At 39.0% G+C, this 19,531-nt stretch overlaps 1 protein-coding gene and 1 long non-coding RNA gene across 7 annotated transcripts in view; one reads left to right on the forward strand and one right to left on the reverse strand.

Annotated features, from left to right (window-relative positions):
• Positions 1-11,198, reverse strand: part of LOC109504127 (calcitonin receptor-like) — a 149,611-nt gene extending 138,413 nt beyond the window's left edge. For both annotated transcript variants that reach the window (XM_025297122.1, XM_025297119.1), the window contains exon 1: positions 11,044-11,198. The gene's annotated coding sequence lies outside the window, so the exon portion shown is untranslated. The remainder of the gene's footprint in view (positions 1-11,043) is intronic.
• LOC112588189 (uncharacterized) overlaps positions 1-19,531 on the forward strand; it is a 50,918-nt gene that overhangs the window by 23,897 nt on the left and 7,490 nt on the right. For 4 of the 5 annotated variants that reach the window (XR_003112640.1, XR_003112642.1, XR_003112643.1 and 1 more), the window contains exon 1: positions 12,083-12,310. The exons of the other annotated variant lie outside the window; for it this stretch is intronic. This is a non-coding gene — a long non-coding RNA (uncharacterized LOC112588189). Of the gene's footprint in view, positions 1-12,082; positions 12,311-19,531 lie in introns of those variants that run through there. 5 annotated transcript variants of the gene reach the window in all.

The raw sequence follows: 19,531 nt of genomic DNA on the forward strand, positions 1-19,531 counted from the left end.
GACTGTTGCAAAGTGTCAAAAAACGCGACGATCTATTTAAAAAACTGTTGTCATTAATAAACAACGAACGATGGCTCAGTCCTTGTGATTATTCAGGAGGACGATTTTTATGATGTATAGGAAAAATGAGATCTTTGGGAATGACCGCCCTAAATAGAGGCTTTACCGTTCTCACACACACACACACACATACACATCGGCCATTTATATACAGGGTCTGCCAAAAGTTCCGGAACGGCTAATGATTTAAAAAATAATGATTTAAAACAATGTTTGAAGCAAAAGTTGTAGGGCTTAAAAAAAGCTATCAGATATTGATAATTGTTTGACCTTGGAATGTCCTTGAGAAACGTTATCAAGGTCGACATGAAAATCTTAAATGGAAACTCTAATTTTTTATTATACCGTCTTTTTCTATCAATTAATTTGAATAATTTTTGTCTAAAACATTTTTTCATTTGCCTAATATCTTTTGAAATATTTAAGGATAACTTGGTAACTTTTTCAATATTTAACTTACGATATCTCACTAACTGTTTGTCGAGATAAAAAAATGGTACTAGACTTTTCTATCCTATTTGATCTCAAGAATGTATTGGTACAATAATGCTCTATTTTTTGTTAATTTATCGATCTTTCGAAATTTCAAAATCATCAAATTAACAAAAGTCAGGGTGGTATTGTAACAATATATTTTTGAGACTAAGTAGAATAGAAAAGTCTAGTACCATTCTTTTATCCCGACAAACAGTTAGCAAGATATCGTAAGTTAAATATTGAAAAAGTTACCAAGTTATCCTTAAATATCTTAAAAAATATTAGGCAAATAAAAAATGTTTCAGACAAAAGTTGTTCAAATTAATTGGTGGAATAGACGGTGTAATAAAAAATTAGAGTTTCCATTTAAGATTTTTATGTCGACCTTGATAATGTTTCTCAAGGTAATTCCAAAGTCAAACAATTATCAATATCTGATAGCTTTTTTTAAGCTCTACAACTTTTGTTTCAAACATTGTTTTAAACAATCATTATTTTTTAAATAATTAGCCGTTTCGGAACTTTTGGCAGACCCTGTACACATGGTCTGCCCCAAAAGGAATGAGACTGCTTTCAGCGCGTCGAATTGAGAAATGGATATGGGAGGAGTGATGGAGACTGGTGTGATGGTGGAGGATGTTAGATATACTGCCCAATCGTTGTCAATCGTTTCTGAGCTGTCTAAAGCCCGTGTCACACTACGGATTGAAGATCAAGGATTGCGGATTGAAGATTAGATTTCGACAAATCAACGAACTTCGGTTTTGATTTGCTTTATTCCGATTGGTCAAATTTCAATCTTCAATCCGCAGTCCTTGATCTTCAATCCGTAGTGTGACATGGGCTTTAGAGATTTGATAGTGCGCTAGGCGAACGCTAATTTTGTATCGCGTCACGGCTCAATATGCGGCAAAGTTGGAGCAACGCTACGCGATCAAATTTTGTGTTAAACTTCGCAAATCCGCTACGGACACGTTTGAGATGTTAAATGAAGCTTACGGGAGTGAAACTTTGTCCCGTAGTCAAGTGTTTAGGTAGCATAAAACCTTTAAAGAAGGACGGGAAGACGTGAAGGATGAAGAACGCGCTAGGCGGCAATCAACATCAAGAAGTGACGATAATGTGAAGTGTGTTAAGGCTATGTTGGACTCAGATAGGCGTTTAAATGTGAGATTAATTGTTGAGGAGATTGGACTGCGAAAAAGTGATGTGCATCGTATTATTAGCGAAGATTTTAACATGCGAAAAATTTGTGCGAAAATGGTTCCAAAGATTTTGACTGACGAACAGAAGATCTCGTGTGGCAATTTCTCACGAGCTTTTGGATTATACGGAAAGACACCACCGGACTTCTTTTTGTTTTCAAGGATCAAGTCTGGACAGAAAGGGAAATGGGTCCATTCCTGAAGTTCAGGCCGCCGTGACGAATGCCCTGAAGGCGATTCCGGAAAAGGACTTCAAAAAATGTTTCGACCAATGGCAGACCCGCTGGGAACGCTGTGTAGATGCCGGAGGGGCCTACTTTGAAGATTTTTAAGTGTACTTAAAAATATTTTCAATCAAACGATTTTTATGGAACCAGTCTCATTACTTTTGGAACAGACCATATATGATATGTATGTACGCGAATATACATGTACACTATCCAGCATGGAGGACGTGAAAAGCGAAAACCGGGAAGAGACGAAGGAGAAAAGGTCACTCAATAATGCTCTCGGCTGCGTTCCGATATACACTGCCAGCACTGAAAATATATAATATTGTGACGTGACACAAACTATGTATTTTCAGTACTCGCAGTAAATATCGGAACGTAACCCTCGTCGACGTGATCATTACGTACGAAGAGACGAGGGGTGTGCGAGAAAACGTTCCCTACGCTCGTTTTGCTCGCTTTATGGATGCATGCCCAGCAAGACAAGCAGCAGATACTACATCGATCACATCATCCTCCAATACGCGATAGGCCCATCAATATGAACGGAGCGGCTGATAGTGTTACGACGTCAGCGAGCTAGGAAGTCAGACGAGACAAAGCGAGTGCGAGGAAACGTGCAGTCCCATGTCCATAAATTAATATTTATTCAACGGCTTTATTAGGCGACTTGAATCCATACGCTTGCAGCAAGATACGTTCTGAGGTCACCCTGAGGTCATCGAATGCCTCGTAAAATTTGTTGAATCTTTCGGGCGAAGAAGGGATTTATCTTATTATCTGCTACTCTCAAATGGGCACGAAAACGTCAAATGATGTATTATTGACGCTGATATATCATTCGATGTCACTTCTCTGCTTAGGTTAGGTTAGGTTAGGTTAGGTTATAGTAGAATACGTAACATCTATATTTACTCTGATCTAACTTATTTAGTATAACGAGCGATACGACTCAAACATATTTGTGACAGTGCGAGACCGTCTCAAATTAATGTCCAGAATATCTCGGGGAGTATTCTAAATGTCCTGAGCATATGGGATGATCAGGATACGCCCAGTACGCGTCCCGAGAGCAGTCAGGAGAAACTCGTGTTACTCGCTCGCATACGTCATTCATCCCAAGAGATAAACATGGTCGGTCACTCATCGTCGCGAATATAAACGGCTGTACACAGGTGCACATAAGCATGGTATGAAAACGTCGATTGTAAAATATGAAAGATGAATTTTACGAAGACGGTATGATTTGCGCGGGATCATTTTGAAACTTCGAGATATTTTACCGTTTATAGGCGTAGAGTGACGATAATAGGCGGCAATTCGGTGAAATTGTAGGCTGTTGTGAAATGCGAACGTATCGACAAATAACAGATCGTAGATGTATAACTGTAGGCGAAGGGAGCGAGGGGAATGGAATAAAAAATTAACATCTCCCTCTCCTCCCTGGTGAAGGAGATCGAGTCGATTTATCCCGGATAAATTACCGAGAATTTCTTTCGCGAAAATTGAGGCCGAATCGCCGCAGTAAATTATTCATTCGTATCTCGTAGGTGTGTCTGACACGTGATCAGGAGCGTTAATTTTTATCTCTTCATTTCCATAATTAAGCGCAATTAAGTAAGCGTAAAATCATGACGGAAGCGCGGCGAGAAAAATAAACTATTCGTCCGTGAACGTGCTGAAAATGTCGATATTATCTAATTAGCCCGAGCTCTGGTTTCTGCGCCCGCTGTAGCGCTGCACGATGTGTTCCATTCGGATGACGATGATAAATCCTCGGAGTTGACGTACATTAATCGTCGTGGCGAAAAACACGTCATAGAAACAGCGGAGGACAGCTCGTCGCAATTATTTACACATTATCTCGGCGTCGAGTCGCACCACGTCAGGACTATTCCAATTACATTAATACGAAACTACAATCCGTTTTGACGTTGACACGTTTGTCGGTATATTGAAGATAACCATATGCGTTAATAACAGCTTGGAAGGGAAGGAAAAAGCAGGAGAAAAAGAATATCGCACGGTGCGATCGTTCGCTTCTGCGAGCGAATCGCAAATATAATTGTACATTGATAGAAAAATATAGTTGAATTAACTATAATTTCACTATATTTTATAGTTCATTTTGGCGTCAACCATATTTTTATAGTTCGTGAAAACCTGCAAAATATAGTAGAATAAACACAAATATATAGTCAATGATTGTCTTAAATAATTGTTTAGTTACTTTTACCACATATATGGTAATTTTCCATTCACAAATATAGTGAGATTTAATATTCATATAGTTACATCTGTTATCATTTAGCAAATATTCAGGTAATATTGACTATATAAAAGAGTTACTTTACCTACCATTTTATATTTATATCCATACAATAATTTTAGTTTAAATTACTATAATTCTTAGTAAAAATATTATATGGTCGGTTATATTATGCCTATATCGTAATTATTACCGATATTATGGTAATACTTACTATAAGTATGATATTTTGGACTATAATTTAGTTACTATATCATTATACGTAGTTCGTAATATCAGTAGTTCCAAATATCACATACTTTTCTCTCAGTGTAATATTTGCGCGAAATAGCACGGCGTATTATTAACTAGCCTGATAACTCACAACGATGGTCATCCACCGCTGGACGAATTTATCGAGTTAAGACGCGGCGTTGTTCCTCAAGCGGCTAACTGCATCGTAAATTAGACGAGAATGCCGCCACATCCGCTCGCAGAGTCCGACTCACTTTCTCATATAGACAATAGTGCGTACGACGCGCAGCTGCTAGCAGAAGGAACTCGTGTTTAGCCCTCGCATTCTGGGATTTTCTTTTAACAAGCTAACTTGAGCTAAGGCGTTAGACTTTTTTGATCGACGCTCTCAGTGATGTTCAGTTTCACGGCTATAGCATTGGACGTAAAACAAAAACGAAAAAATTTTTACTATCTAAATACTAGAAAGTGAAGAAGTATATATGGATTTTGCGAAATATTAAAAACTTTTTTTACAATTAACACTTTTGTACGAAATTTTTAGGTCAAAATATGACATTTTTTTTCAAATGTACCATTTCCACAAAAAAAGTATTTCTAAATCAACGCCGCCACTTTGTTTAAAATATTTACAAAAAATACTTTTTTTTCTTAAAAAGTCGCTCAATAAATACCTTATTTTCATTTTTGTATTGCTTTTGTTATGTCCTCAGAAAAAATTCCCGGAAATGATAATGATTTTGACCCGTCCAAGGTAGTCTAACTCCTTAAAATAGTAAATTATATAGCCTTCGTCAGCGTTTTTCCATGAAATTACCTGCGTTTAAGATGAAATTGAAGAACATTTAACAGTCGAATGGAGAAATCGAGTGTTAACCCCTTGACACACGAATTTTTCTATGCAATAATAAAAGAAACTGATTATATATTACTGATTATGTAAAATGATTATATATAAGGGTTTCCTGGGTCGCTGATTACGAATCTCAAAATTTTAGTCAAAATTTTAAAATTGAAAATGGGGAATTTAATATGACGACTTCAAATGGCTAACTTTGATATGATATTATGGAAATCTGATAATAAATTCGTGATCAGCTACCCAAGAAACCTCCATGTACCTATTTCTATCGAAATCGAAGGATTTTGAATATTTTTGTCCATCATATTGGATCCGCCATTTTCAATTTTGGAAATCTAATAACAAATTCGTAATCAGCGACCCAAAAAACCTCCATGTACCTATTTCTATCGAAATCGAAGGATTTTGAATATTTTTGTCCATCATATTGGATCCGCCATTTTCAATTTTGGAAATCTAATAACAAATTCGTAATCAGCGATCCAAAAAACCTCCATGTACCTATTTCTATCGAAATCGAAGGATTTTGAATATTTTTGTCCATCATATTGGATCCGCCATTTTGAATTTGGGAAATCTAATAACAAATTCGTAATCAGCGACCCAAAAAACTCCCATGTACCTATTTCTGTGGAAATAGAAGGATTTTGAACATTTTTGTCTACCATATTGGATCCGCCATTTTGAATTTGGGAAATCTATTGGGTGAGTGCAAAAGTTCGTGCGGAGTTTCAATAGATGGAGTTATAAGCGTCGTAAAGTGTTGTCATTAATACTTCCATCTACATATTATATAACGTTGGAAAGGTGACGTCTTCAGCTGTTATTAAAAAAAAAATCATTTGTTTTCATACAAACTGCTTCGAGAAATATCACTTTAAAAATGAGTATCGATAAGGTGCATTTACGGCATGTTATGCTTTACGAGTTTCGGAAGGGAATAAACGTTGCCGCAGCCGTAAAAAACATTCAGGATGTTTATCAGGATGAAGCACCAGCTAAACGAACTGTGGAAAAATGGTTTGCTAAATTTCGGCGCGGAGAATTTAACCTTGAAGACGAGCCACGCTCTGGACGACCTTCTGACATTGATGACGATGTTTTGCGTACTTTAGTGCTCAATAATCCGCGAATTTCAACAGAAGAAGTTGCTACTACTCACTAAACGTTGACCGATCAACCGCTTTTCGGCGTTTAAAAAAGATGGGATTCGATTTGAAGCTCGATATATGGGTGCCCCATTTGCTGACCGAGAAGAACAAAATCAAGCGAATTTCTGCAGCCGTTTCTTTACTCGGGCGGCTCAATAACAAGTCGTTTTTGGATCGACTAGTGACGGGTGATGAGAAATGGGTCTTCTACAACAATGTTCAGCGCAAACGGACATGGAAACAATCAGGTGAGCATGGTGACGCAATGCCAAAGGCCAGTTTGCACCCGATGAAGGTGATGCTCTCTGTTTGGTGGGATTGCAAGGGCATAATCTATTTCGAGCTTCTCCCCGCTGGCGAAACGATTGATTCGGACAAGTACTGTCGCCAATTAACCAATCTGAATCGAGAAATAAAAGAGAAACGTCCGATTTTGTCAAATCGCAAGGGAGTCGTCTTTCATCACGAGAACGCCAGACCACACGTTTCGAAAAAGATGCTGCGCAAACTGAAGAGCCTGAAATGGGATGTCTTAACGCATCCACCGTATTCTCCTGATATCGCACTATCTGACTATCACTTGTTCCGGTCATTGCAAAATTATTTAAATGGAAAAAACTTTGACTCTTTGGAGGCCTTAAAAAACGGCGTCTCTTCGTTCTTCGAATCTAAACCGCGCAGTTTTTATGATCGAGGCATCCGTATGCTGCCAGAACGTTGGGAAAAGATTATAGAAAACGATGGAGAATATATCATTGATTGAATAAAGATTTTTGTTTGCCTAATCACTGTGTGACTTTTACTCACAAACTCCGCACGAACTTTTGCACTCACCCAATAATAACAAATTCGTAATCAGCGACCCAAAAAACTCCCATGTACCTATTTCTGTGAAAACAGAAGGATTTTGAACATTTTTGTCTACCATATTGGATCCTCCAGTTTGAATTGTAATTCTGACCCCGGATTCGTAATCGGCGACCTCAAAAACGTAAAATGAACAAGTTTCGTTACGACTGTTTTTATAGATCACCGTTAAAAGAATTTTTACTGAAAAATATATAATTTTATGCAATTTGTTTATTTACAGGAAGTTCAAGTTTAATAAATATTGACATTTTACACTTTTAGCACGTATATCAATACCTAACATATCTTAGAAGTGACAAAAATTCGGACGAAAATGTCAAAAAGATAGCTTAAATAGTTAAAAATGAAGAAAAAGAAGGTGGGATTGTGGGATCTCACTATGCTTCAAATGGTTAAAGAAAGAAAGAGAAATAACGGGAAAGTAAAGAGAAAATAAAGTTTAGGGAACTTCATTATAGCGTGAAACGGGGATCGCACGTTTATCGCAGAATATTGCGGTAGACATGCTGCGGTATCAATCGAATGATCGCTTTGATGTTGCTTAGCCATGAAGAAAGTCAATCTCTAAAAAGAGTGCAAAATTATATCAAATAATAAATACTTAGCAATTCAAATCAATATTCCAACTATGCATGAAAATCCTGCTGGAATAGCATTTCTCCGAGATGGATAAAGCGGCGTCCGTCAAACGTATTTCTAACGAACGCGATAATTAATCAGAACGTAGAAACTCGCGAACAGAAATTAATTACGTGAATTCCAAAATTGTCGAAATGAGATTAGATTGGAACGAATTTCATTCTGTTTTTTTCTGCTCTCGACTCGCTTAATTATTTATGAGTGATTTAGAAGAATGATTAGAGAAAAATTGCCAACAAGCCAATAAAATCATCACCGACCCGACGAATGACTTTTGCAAGCCTTTATATGTGACCAAATTATATTCCGGGATAAATATCGTTTGATTATAATTTCGTCGAAAAGAACGTTTATATGTGGAATAAAGGACATGACAAGAAGTGAGAGAAATTCAACAGGAAATCGAAATCTCTCGACAAAATATTGAGTTTCAAGAAACTTATGAATTTATATCGCTTTCGCGACATGCATTCCTATTAATTTCTCTTAATTTCATCATTCGCTACGAGAGTCCCTCGACGAAGGTATAGAATGAGTACTTCAAACCACACGACGGCGCGCAATGTGGCGAGATGCACTTTCAACAGTTCCATAATTCAACATCTAAATTCACTTTCCCGTTTGCGTGTGACAAACATTTAGCTACTGCCCCATTTGCAGCATTTTACCGCTGGACCAGAATAAAAAAGAATCTTCGTGTTAGACGAGAGAAACTACGAATTGTGCGCATTGAGAGCGGTAAACGTGTCGTTACAAATCTGACCTACGTCTATATTGCGATGTTATTTCAGATTGAGAATTAACTGTCTAGTTTCTACTAAATGCACGTTACTAGTGCAACCTAATACACTCAAAGGTCGTCGTTTTTGCCCGGCTGAAACTGATTTTGCCATGTTGCTAACGTGCAAAAATGTGCAAGTCTTTAATCCAAGCGATCAAATCGCGCGGAGACTGATAGAGATCGATTAAACAAACGCGTGAAGCAATTTATATTCGCGGGATGTATCGCGATTTCCGGCTCGCTAAATTTACATGAAGTGACAATAACGACACCTCGGAAACAACGAAAGTCCATTTAAGAGATCCTGCTTTTTTTGTGCTATTTATATAATCAACGAACATGTTTGACCTCATTGTTAGGCGTGATTTTACGCTAATCGAACGAATGATAAAACGAATTACGCGGCTACAGTTGACTACGTTAATAAAGATACGGGCATGTTCGGGAATTGAAGCGTGCTCAATCTTAGCGAGGATTGCGATTACCCCGTTACGGTTATTCTATTACGATTGCTGATTTGGTTATAAGCCGTGCGCTATCGACACCGAATCTTCCCGTCGCGGTTTGGAGAATCGGCCGTTCCAGGATACAGTTCCTTCGGAGCGGAGAAAACATTTATAATAGGAACGGCTTATTGCGCTCTCGTGGTATTAAAGCAGATATAAAGTATGGCCTCCTCGAAAGTCTGCGCTGATCCCTCAACTGATCCCGGCGAGTGGAATTTCATTCACTATCTCACGGAGTTCCCACTAAAAAAATTAATGACAGGAAGCTTCGACATGTGTATTTACCGGAGAATAAATATTCCTTGTGCTCTTCGTGCTGTTCGTTCTTTCACACATTCTCTCTTGCAAGTGATTAAAACGCGCTTATGCGCATAGCGCATTATGCCGTATTAATTTCCCGCGAACGTTACGCAACTATACCTTAAATTATTCAGATACAAATAATGGAGAAATTACTGAAATTTTTATTATTGCAAACGAAGACAGATTTTCCACGTCTATCGCAGAATATTGCGATAGAAATGCTGCGAAATCAACCGAATGATCGCTTTGACGTTGCTCAGCTATCGAGGAAGTCAATCTCTAAAAATAGTGCAAAGTTATATCTAGCAATAAATATTTAGTAATTCTAATCAATATCCCAAGTATGCATGGAAATCCTGTTGGAATAATATTTCTCCGAGATGGATAAAGCGGCATCCGTCAAGCATATTTCTAACGAATGCGGTAATTAATCAGAGCGTAGAAACTCGCGAGCAGAAATTCATTACGCGAATTCCAAAATTGTCGAAATGAGATTAGATTGTAACGGTACGAATTTCATTCTGTTTTTTCTGCTCTCGACTCGCTTAATTGTTTATGAGTGATTTAGAAGAATGATTAGAGAAAAATTGCCAACAAGCCAATAAAATCATCACCGACCCAACGAATGACTTTTGTCCTTATATGTCCTTATATAAGTCCTTATATGTGACCAAATTATGTTCCGGGATAAATATCGTTTGATTCTAATTTCGTCGAAAAGGACGATTTATATGTGGAATAAAGGAACATGACAAAAAGTGAAAGAAATTCAAAAGGAAACCTCTCGATAAAATATCGAGTTTCAAAAAACTTATGAATTTATATCGCTTTCGTGACATACATTTCTCTCAATTTCTCTTAATTTCATCATTCGCTACGAGAGTCCTTCGACGAAGATACAGAATGAGTACCTCAAAGGACACGACGGTGCGCAATGTAGTAAGATGCGCTGAGTGGAACTTTCAGTTCCACAATTCAACATCTAAATTCACTTTCCCGTTTGCGCTGGACCAGAATAAAAAAGGATCTTCGTGCTAGACGAGAGAAACTATAACATTGAAATCATCGATCCGACGAATGACTTGCAAATCCTTATATGTGACCAAATGCCAATACGCATCACCGGCTGGGCAACCATCCAAAACTGAGACGGAAACTGTCTCGAGCACGTAACCGTTACAATCTCAAGATAGAGGACCGACGGTCAACCAATAACCAAACAATCAATGATCATCAATCACAATTAACGAAAATGCAATCGTTATGTAAAACTCAGCACACCCGAAAAACCGCATCGGACACTTCGCTCATTAAACAAACAACACTAACGCGTTGGCCGTAAGTGCCCGAGTTACGCGATATATTTCACTTTGCGAAAGGAAACTAATCTCGAGGAAATTAATTACATGCGCAGAATAGGACTGACAGTCCTACGTCGGTACAGACCTGATCTTACCTTGGTTTGCGAGTGGGGATGGAGGCAGGTTCAAATCGAAGAGAGCTTCCTTATTGGTTTTGTACGAGTGACGTCTTCGCGCGCGGATCACCACTTGAGTCTCGCGTGTGTTTCGCGCGGTAATTGTACGACGGCGTCCATTCGAGTAATTTCAACTATATAGTGCACAAGAACATATACTCATCAAGAACAACGTCTGGTGGACAGCTAGGTGGCCCCACGTTCCGCTACAAGTCTATCGACGAAAGCTACAGAGTCCGTTTCCTCGGTGCGGACAGAGCGGACGACCGGCGATAAAGTTCTGGATGTGTGGCAACGATCGTGATGCAGGGCGTGTCTTTCTTATCAATCGGTGTTAAACGATTATATAAGTGCGATCGGTTCAGTGGCGACAGCCTGTGCTTCCGTGGCGATCGTCGTGACGAATGTTCGTTCGCAGCCATCGAGCCGAGCGCGGCTTCACGTCAGTTTCGTGCCGTAATCGTGTCCGTACTTTTGCCGCACACCTTTTGTCTGTTAATTCGCGCGAGGATGTCACCTTCGCGATCGCACTGGTATCGCGAGGAATATTTGAGAATTCAGAGCGGAACACCTCCAACGACGGTGAATTTTCACCAAGTCGAACACGCGTCGGGCACTCTCGAGATGCATTCGTTCCGTTTGCGATTGTTCGGCTAATTCGCGCGTTGTCGTTCATCTGTCGCGACACTCCCGGTGAATTTAAATCTTTTTTCTCCTTGCCTTCCTACTTGGCGGCGAGAGGAAGAGATTCAGTCTGGTCAGGCTCGTTGTTTATTGCAACGGGAAAACAGGAAATGTCTCGCGTCTCGACAGAGTGCTTTCTTTCGCATTGCGATAATCGATGGCGGACGTTCAAACCATTGAGGTTAAAATTACGAGAATTTTCACCGGAAAGTCTCGATGCGTCTCGCGACGTTAATGGATCTCATGTGAGCGTGACGATGTGCGCTATGCCGAACGAAAGACGGAGACGGATGAATTTTCTTCTCGACTCGGAAATCGTGTGAGCCGGTGCAAGTTCTAAAAAGAAAAAGAAAAAGTGCCAAGACCACGCTAGCTTCGGCTAGAATATCGGATACGGCGAGAGCTTCGACGCGTCCGTCGAGTTGCAACGTCCGACGCGACATGTCGTTCGAGTTGACGGGCAACTTGACGGGCAAAAAGAACTACCACTGCTCCCGGCCATTATCTCCGAGAAAAGGGATAGTCTCAGTAAAGTATCGCGAGGTCACGGTGTATGGAATACGTAAGTAAAGAAACTTGAACAGCCGAGCGAATTAGCGGCTTCACATTCGCGACCGATTGCAAACGGTATCAATCATCGCGTTAAATCGCTCGACCATAACCGATCGATTCGCTCGTATCGCCGCAGTTCTACTGGTTTGCATTTTCCCGCCGAGAGGTATTTCACCTCACTCGGGGAGGAAAGACAAACGACGAGGAAAATCTAACGGCAATTATGACAAGTACGGCTTGAATCTCTCCACTCTCGTAATCTATGACGTCTCGAGATTTTATGTACCGCCGTCGTCGCGAAAATGACCTGTGATCGCCGAAGAGGCCGGTGTGGATAGACAGCGTAAAACTGCGCGACGGTCGACACATACACTCGAACGCGCACGCCGATGTTATCGTGTCAAATTTGTTTTCTTGATTCCGACTCTCCCCGTCCCCCCCCCCCGCCCTGCGAAATTTAGGCGGCGGTACGCGTCTTTATTTTCTCTCGCTCCGGTTTTTCTCTCCCCTTTTACCTATCACTAATTGTCGCCGGAAAATATTCACCAGGTACCGGTCGATTATTGACTATGCAACAGAGAAGACTAACAAAGTGTTAACGAAGCACGCGGCCGCGCAGCAGCTACTAACCCTCAAGCGGCGCGAACTAAACGCGCGACTCGAAGTGCGCGCGCCGCCGCCACTGAAAAACTAGCGACGATGAACTGACGACTACAATGACAACCCACATAATATTACAGCAATATCACAATAATATTACTTCTCCATTGCAATATTACAACGTAATATAGTAGAAATATTACTACATTATTACAGTGATATCACAGTAATATTAAAATGTTCGCCGAAATATATCACAGTAATATTATGGTGATATACTACAGTAATATTGTGATAATATATCATAGTAATATTGTCGTAGTGATATATCACAATAATATTATTATAATACTGTAAAGTTATAGAATTCTCACGGAAAAAAACACTCAAATTTGAATATATATTTGAGAGTAAATTCGAATAATTGAGTGTAAACACTCAATATTTGAATGTTCCTTTCATAAGAGTTAATTTTATATTAGTTAATCTAATATTAGATTTGAAATGTTATCGTTGAAATGTTATATTTGTTAATTATTTTTCTCCTGAAGATGTAAGCAACTCAGTTTTCTGTGATGTATTCACATCTTTTAGTTTGGACTTTTCTGCTTTTATTTTAAAATTTTACAACTGTTATATCTCGAAAACTAAACATTTTAGAAAAAAATGTTTTAGACAAAGTTTTAAACAAAAGTTATATAATTTCAAGGGGTACATGGAATAACTATATCATTTTGTTTACAGATGATGCCACTTTCGATATTCACTGATTATTATTTTTCTTAAATGGAAATCCCATTTTTTTATTATCTTCTTTTTCTATGAATTAATTTGAACAACTTTTATCTGAAACATTTTTTTATTTGCCTAATATTTTTTTAAATATTTAAGGAAAAGTTGGTAACTTTTCCAATATTTAACTTACGATATCTCGCTAACTATTTCTTGAATGAAAAAATAATGTTAGATGTTTTTATTCTATTTACTCTTTTTGTCTGAAACGTTTCTTAATATCTTTCTTATTTTTCGAGATTTTTGTCTGACTGATTTAAAATGGGATGCCCTATATTATTCCCGAAATATATTATTTATACTCCAATGCGATGTATAACGTTTAAGTTAAAGTAGCAAGTGACATTAAATAACGTTTCTAATGTACATAAGACATAACAAAAACATCATTTGACATGATCTTGCTATTTAAGATGGAATATATATTGCAATCAAGAGGCACGGTAGTGCCTATTATACGCGAAACTGCGAGTTGATACGAGGTGAGATATTCATATCTCAGCAATGGATGAACCGATCGAGATTTTTTTAGTCCCAATCGATTCGGTCTTAAAAAATAGGAAGCAAAATATTCTTGTGATTTTTGTGTACGTTGTCTCTAAGTGGAGGTATTTTAAGTAAAAGTCCGAATCACGGAAAATTTCGATTCAGTAAGAAAGTAAGAAAGTAAGAAACTTCGGACGCATAAGAGTGGGGATATGTGCATCTCGCTTTTCCGACACCAGGGATGCTACGAGAGCGCTGAACAAGCAGACAGCAGCGAATGCGAGCGTGTAAGCGAGGGATATGCTATAGAATACAATATAGGACAAAATGTGCGAAAGAGAAAGTGAGAGAGAGGATTGAGAGAGAGGAGTGAGAGCGAGAGAGAGAGAGAGAGAGGAATGAGAGAGAGAAAATGTGAGAGAGAGGAGAGAGAGGGTGAGAGAGAGGAGGAGAGAGAGAGGAGAGAGAGGGGGAGAGATAGAGGGAGAGAGAATGAGGAAGAGTGTGAAGGAATGAGAGAGTGAGAGAGTGAGGGAGTGGGAGAATGAGAGAGTGAGAAAGTGTAAGATATACGTACACATATGTACACACATACGTATATATTGATATACAGATACAGTATAGATACATATGTACTACATACATACCTATATTGGTATATACATATGTACATACGTACATACATATGTACACATGTATATACATACATACATACGTACATACAAATGTTCATACATACGTAAATACTTACGTACATACGTACATACGTACGTTCAGATGTACGTAAATACTTACGTATATACGTACATACATATGTACATATATATACGTACATACGTACATAAGCATTTTTTAGGTATTGTCTGCGTCTACGTCTACGTGTACAACAATATTTGCGAATCGCTTAGCTTTTCCCAACATTTGTGCCCCTTGGTATATATGTTTACATATTCGTAATAATATACATATACACGTATATTATTATGAGAAAAGAGTGAGAGAGGAATGAGAGTGAGAGAGAGAGAGAGAGAGAGAGAGAGAGAGAGAGAACGGGAAAAAGAGAGAGAGAGAGACCATAATAAATCAATATTTATGACTTACAAGAATCGAAACTGAAAAAAGAAATGTCAAAATAGATAGTGCCCTACTGCAATTATTAACACATAATATTCATATCGTTAGATATCATTTATTGCACACGACAAAGAGAGAGGAGAGAGAGAGAGAGAGAGAGAGAGAGAGAACAGGAAAAAGAGAGAGAGAGAGAGTGTGTGTGTGTATGCATGTGTGTGTGTGTATACGAGGGTGGTCCGATAAGTACTTAGCCTACAAAAGAAAAACGAAAAGTTTTGGAAAAGTGGCGATTTATTTCTCAACATAGTCTCCTTTTAGCTCGATACACTTGACCCAGCGATGCTCCAACTTCTTTAACCCGTCTGAAAAATACGTTTTCTCGAGGTCTGCAAAGTAGGCCTCCGTGGCGGCGATGACCTCCTCATTCGACTCAAATTTCTGCCCGGCGAGTGACTTTTTCAAGTTTGGAAACAAAAAGAAGTCGCACGGGGCCAAATCTGGAGAATACGGTGGATGGGGCAGCAGTTCGTAGCCCAATTCGACCAATTTGACCGTGGCGAGGGCGGAGGTGTGAGCCGGTGCGTTGTCATGGTGGAAGAGCACTTTTTTCTTCGCCAAATGGGGCCGTTTTTTCTGCAATTCGGCGTCGAATCGGCCCAATAATTCGGCATAGTACAGCTCTGTGACCGTTTTGCCCTTCTCCAGGTAGTCGATGTAGATCACACCTTGTGAATCCCAGAAAACGGTGGCCATCACCTTTCCGTTCCGGCCGATAGAACAGTCTTCGCCTTCTTCGGAGCACGTTCGCCGAGTGAAGTCCACTGTTTCGACTGTTCCTTGGTCTCTGGTGTATACCAGTGGATCCATGTTTCGTCGACGGTCACGAAACGACGCAGAAACTCCTTCGGATTGCGCTTAAACAGCGTCAAACACTGCTCTGAAGTGGTTTCACGGTTGCGCTTGTTGTCCGGAGTGAGCAAACGCGGCACCCATCGCGCCGACAGCTTTCTCATGCCTAAAATTTCATGCAGGATATGACCCACGCGGTCTTTTGAGATGCCTACTGTCTCAGCTATCTTGCGCACCTTCAATCGGCGGTCTGCCAATACGAGATCGTGGATTTTTGTCATGTTATCCTCCGTGATAGCCATTTTCGGGGCACCTGGGCGTGGCTCATCAAAAACCGACGTGCGACCACGTTGAAACTCGTTAAATCAATTTTTGACGGTCGCCATCGAAGGAGAAGAGTCACCGTACACAGCATCCAAGCGCTCTTTGTTTTCGCTGCGCGATTTCCCTTCCAAAAACAAGAATCGAATCACCGACCGATTGCTCTTTTTCCATTTTTCTAAAATCCGCGGACACGCCCGCTTCCACACGCGGTCAAAACAAAACTACAATTCCGATTCGGCTGAAATTTCGACAGCAGCCGTCTACGAGAATGTACTACACGATAGTAAATTTCTCTTGCGATAGTGGCGCCATCGGGCGGTAAGGCTAAGTACTTATCGGATCGCCCTCGTATATATATATATACACTTTATTATTTCATTGTATATGTTATATGTATATGTATTGTACATACCCTGTCATTTAACTCTTTCATAAAACATGTTATGTATGTATAAAATATTATTTACTATAGTTATATGAGAATCGTTTGAAATTATATCTTATTTGTACAACATATGTACATACATACATATATATTAGGTGTAGTAAAAAGAAATCCATTATTTTTCCAATAGATGGCTTTAGTTATCTGTATCTCGCGTTGTATAAGTCCGATCGTGTTCCACTAGATGGCGTTAGGAAGATGAGATTTCGTACTAAAAAAACTTTTCTGACAGTTTTGTGATTAGTTGACTCAGTTTTGTTTGAGCGCGCGTCGAAGCTGGACACTAGCAAAGAGAAAATACGCTATATTTTACAGTTTTTCTTCGATAAAGGCGAAAACGCAAGCCAGGCGGCTGAAAATGCGAATAGTGTTTTATGGTCCTGATACTGTAACAGCCAATCACACGCAATTTTGGTTTCGTCGATTCCGTTCCGGTAATTTCGATGTCAAAGATGCACCACGCACTGGAAGGCCAATTGTCGAAAATATTGATAAAATCATGGACATTGTCGAGTCCGACCGTCATGTAAGCACTGTTTCGATTGCCCAAGAGCTAAAGATTACACAAAAAACCGTTTGGAACCAGTTGAATAAGGCTGGATACAAAAAGAAGCTCGATGTATAGGTGCCACACGAGTTAACGAAAAAAAAACCTCATGGACCGAATTTCCATCTGCAAATCGCTGCTGAATCGCAACAAAATCGACCCATTTCTGAAGCGGTTGGTCACTAGTGATGAAAAGTGGATCACTTACGACAACGTCAAGCGAAAACGGTCGTGGTCGAATCGCGGTGAGCCGGCGGAAACGGTGGCCAAGCCAGGATTGACGGCCAGGAAGGTTTTGCTGTGTGTTTGGTGGGATTAGCAGAGAATTATCTACTATGAGCTGCTCCCCTACGGCAAAACTCTTAACTCGGAACTGTACTGTCAACAATTGGACCGTCTGAAGGAAGCAATCGCCCAGAAGCGGCCAGCTTTGGCCAATAGGAGAGGAATTGTGTTCCATCAGGACAACGCCAGGCCACACACATCGATAGTGACTCGCCAGAAGCTCCGGGAGCTTGGTTGGGAGGTTCTTATGCATCCACCTTATAGTCCGGACCTGGCATCAAGTGATTACCATCTGTTCCTGTCCATGGCGAACAATTTTGCTGGTGAAAAATTCGCTTCAAGAGAGACTTGTGAAAATCGACTGTCTTAATTTTTTGGCAATAGGGACGAGGGCTTCTATGAGAGAGGCATAATGAAATTACCTTCAAAATGGCAACAAGTTATTGAACAAAACGGCGCATATTTGACCTAAATCGGATCATTCTGACTATGGTAATTAAAGCCTTCAATTTAATGCAAAAATAATGGATTTCTTTTTACTACACCTGATATTAAAGAAATTATCAAGTTTCCCTCAAATATCTCAAAAAATATTAGACAAATAAAAAAATGTTTTAGCCAAAAGTTGTTCAAATTAACTAGTAGAAAAAAAGAGTATAATAAGAAATGAGGGTTTCCATTTAAAAAACGCAGGTTGAACTTCAAATGACCTTGAAAATAGAGATCAAGGTCAAAGTCAAGGTCATCATAAGGTAGCTCACTTAAATCCCTTTATTTTACAACTTTTATTCAGATCATCTTCCTTAAAACTTCAGTACTATTGGAATGGTCCGTTACTTTTGGGACATCAATATAGTTGACACAAAATGATATAGTTGTATAACAACTATATCATTTTATTTAAAGATAGTACCCGTCGCGAGATATTTACTGATCATTGGTTTTCTTAAACGGAAATCCCACATTTTTATTATATCACATGTTTTTACCAATTAATTTTAACAACTGTTGTCTGAAACTTTTTTTTATTTGACTAATATTTTTTTAGATATTTAAGGAAAACTTGGTAACTTTTTCAATATTGATCTTACGATATCTCGCTAACTGTTTGACGGAAGAAAAAATGGTGCTAGACCTTTTTACTCTATTTGGTCCCAAGAATATATTGTTACAATAACGCTCTGACTTTTATTAACTTATCGACTTTCGGGAATTTCAAAATCATCAAATTAACAAAAATCAAAATGCCACCCTTACGAAAATACACTCAAATATTGAATATCTATACTCGATTATAAATATCATGCTGATTATTTCGGCGCGATAACAACTTAATAGGAATTACCAATAAATTTACATAGGAATACAACGTCACAATCAACGGGTCAATATAAGTTAATATAAATTCAGGTTTTGTCATATCGTCTGCATTATGTCGAGAATAGGCACTTATTTATCGAGAAATATCTTAATGAAAATATGCTACTTTCTATATTACACATGACGGAATTAGTTAATAAATTGGTAAATATACAAAGTGTATAAAAACTAACGAATTGCCACAATTTCAGACATTTCCTTTCAAAAGTAGCATCTATAGGTAGAACGTCCAACACAGCAATACGAAAGAAAGAGCATTTAGAGACAGAAACTGTCAATGTTGTTGAAAACAATGTTATTCGGAAGTGGCTCTCACTTGAAGAGGTGAAGGAAGTCGTGAGAAACGTGCCGAACTATGAAGTGAATTCGTCTGAATATAGTATTCCGACCTGAGTTTCCGACCGATCTCGGTTCTCATTACTATCTAACTGTGACAGCCTCGACGAGGA

This window comes from Harpegnathos saltator, unplaced genomic scaffold (genome assembly GCF_003227715.2).
Source record: "Harpegnathos saltator strain DR-91 unplaced genomic scaffold, Hsal_v8.6 scaffold17, whole genome shotgun sequence".
Lineage (NCBI taxonomy): Eukaryota > Metazoa > Arthropoda > Insecta > Hymenoptera > Formicidae > Harpegnathos > Harpegnathos saltator.